Genomic DNA, 3,126 nt, shown 5'->3' on the forward strand with positions numbered 1-3,126 from the left:
GAATCAGAGAGGGCCTGAGGGGGACACGCACTCTGACAACAAAACATAGACACGCAAGGAAAATTACGAAACACACACACTCACACACAATATATCAGAAACTTACTTCTAATAAAGGAGCACAACATATGGTTTGTAAAGGCCACCACAGCTGCCAAATGCACTGGAAATGAGTTTTGTTCAAATCTGCAGTCTCAACGTGAGATGTGACTAATTATTTCACACTGGACCATTACATATTAAATTAATTTAATGAATCACTGTAACTGTGTGTCAAGCAAGCGCACACACACAAAAACACACAGACACACACATTTAAATGTATTTGGGTCAGCGGTTCCACTTCCAGATTGTGCAAAAGTCTTTCTCTCAGCACTCATCTGTCTCACACCTCCATGTAATTGCTCCATTTAATGTCGCTCGCCAATATCAATACATTTCTTACATAAAGTATGTTTATAGGACATAAGCATGACCCTGCCACCAAGTAACCACACAGAATCATGAGTTGCTTAAGACGCTTCGGTGGGTATAATTCTCACGATGAGTCACAGGGAAACAGGGTCAGTGCTATTGTCATATCGATGTTCCCATTAGCATCATAGTCTGAACATGCTCACTTCTCAACAGTGTTTCTTCTAGTGTCTCTCGTCGCCCCCAGCAGAGTGACAAAGTGTTAGTGATTCAATGACAAGGTCGCAGATCCTGGTCTTGGCATCAGCAAGCTCTTTGTCTGCCCCTGTGGCCACTGGCCATTATCATGGCAGCACTGTCCAAAAGAGTAAATAACGAAGAGGGGCTTTTTTTCCCCCAGTGTCTTCACCAAGGTTTAATCTGACCCTCAACACAAAAGACACACACACAAGCACCAAATCTCCACAGCAAGAAGTGGAGGAGCTCCTCCCGAGTAAAGAGGCTTATTATAAAGGTTTTAGAAGACAGTCACCTGAAGTGGGACTTCGCTCGCACTAACAGAGAGAAAAGGAGTGAAGAGCAGCGCGATCAAAGATGATATTGATGCTGTGGAAATGCCTTCTCATAACTCTGCAGCGAACTGAAAGAAATGCTATACTTCATCAGCACTTTGCCTCGACAATGCTTTGCTTTGATGTCTCTCTCCCTGACTTATGAATTAATTTAGCAGAACTGCTGTTTGAGAGAAATATGTCACAGGGAAAAAAGACCATGAGCAAGAATTGGAGGGGGAAGCAAAAGAGAGAGAGAGTGAGAGAGAGATGGAGAAACTGCACAGGGGAATAATTCGGCTAATGGAGTGACTGTTTGGATATTCAGCAGAAGTAGGAACGGAGATTATGATCTTGCAATTAGCGTAACAAGGTTTTATTGATTGGCTGCTGCTGTAGCGTCTTTGCTGCCAAGACACTGCATGTGGTTTTAACATGCACAGTGTGTGTGTGTGCAGCCCAGCCAATCACACTAGTCCCACTTAGTAGAGCAGAATCCAGCCCAATGTTACCTTCAAGCAGTGGCCATTTCCTGAGCATCACAGCTAAAATATTATGGATTGTCGAATTAAAAGGGTTTATTTGAATGCTCGATGATAAAGTGGACTACATTTGCATTTACGGCACACTTAAGTTAATGCAATGGCCTCCTTTTCTTTTTAGAATACATGCCAGTATGAAAAGGCAGCGAGGGGTTTGAAAGTTTGCCTGTCTGCTTTACATATTCACAGTTCAAATGATGTTTCAACAGCAGGTTTGGTGGTATTTCTGGTCTCAGTATTTATGCTGTAAGGCATTGCTGGCAGGGATTACTCTGGCCCATTCGGAGTTATAATGATAATTAGGGAGGTATTTGAGTGTCAACAGCAGATCTGAGACACAGAAAAGCACAGACAGAGCAGATCGATGAAGTCTTTTTTTTTTATGGAAGGTAACAGATGCGATTATTATGAGGTTTCCAAAGCACACTGACAGACTGAACACAAAACATGGTCTCCATGTTATTCTTCCTAATGTTTTTTTAATTAAAGATAGAGCTGTGTAAGAACTCATATTTACAGATTTAGACAGATTCAGATTTAGAACCTTGACTTGTCGGTGCTCCACTCCAACAAATATGATTAGATTTGCTCCGCTCCATCTTTCCTCCATATGTTTCTGATGAAACACTGTAGAACATGATCCCATCGTCTTTAATGTCCACCCTTTGACAAATCTATCACCTCGTCCCTCTGTGCTCTGAATTAAAGGCTCATTCCACTTTTTCAGTTTAGATTAGTAATTCTCTTGTTTGGCTGCAGCCCAAAGCCCAGCCAGCATGTCTGGATCCTTGTTGGAGCATGATTGGTCAGGTTCAGCCATGTGTGACTGACAGGAAGCCTACTGATTCAGGGAGACAGTATCTTCGGATTGTTGCACTGATTAAAGCCTTACGGCGGCGTTTTGTAAACTCCCAGCGTTTGGGGTCCCTGCACCAGAACCCTGGCCCTGCTGGTCTGAATTACAACTCTGCTGCATTAGTCTGATTTACAGCTTCCTCCCGCTGTTTATATTGGAGCTGGGGACCAGAGTGGCAGACTTCTCTTTCCCACCTTCCCTCCCCTTTCCCTATTGATTCTCCCACTTTTTGCCTCACCTCAACTTGTCACCCCAATCTTTCCAATCCTTTCCGCCTTCTTGCAACGTCACCTGGTTCATCTCATTAACACATCGTAACACACTTCAGCTCATCAGCTCTTCATTTCCTGCCTTGCCTGTTCCCCAACTCTTCCCTTTGTCTCACCTTTCCTAGACCCCCACTCTTTACCTTGTCCTCCTTCTCCCAAATGCCACCGAAACCTCTGGCAACATATCGTCACCATTCCTACCCAGTGTTTTTCCCTCCTACCCCTTCCCCCTCTCTATCCAGCCCCCCACCCCTCACCCACACCCTGTGCTCTCTCGTTCTGTCCCTACATTTTTTTTGGTGGAAATGAAAACAAAGAGCAGCCTGCCAAAATATTTCTATAGCTGTTCGCTGACAAAGCAGGGAGCGGAGACAAAGCAAAAAGATGCGCAGGCATATTTGTTGCGACAGCAGAAAGATGGAAAGCTCTCTCCCTGTGGCCTTTTTACAGTCATTCAGAAACACCTCCCCACACACACACACACACACACACAC

This window comes from Solea senegalensis, linkage group LG4, assembly GCF_019176455.1.
Source record: "Solea senegalensis isolate Sse05_10M linkage group LG4, IFAPA_SoseM_1, whole genome shotgun sequence".
In the NCBI taxonomy this organism is placed as follows: domain Eukaryota; kingdom Metazoa; phylum Chordata; class Actinopteri; order Pleuronectiformes; family Soleidae; genus Solea; species Solea senegalensis.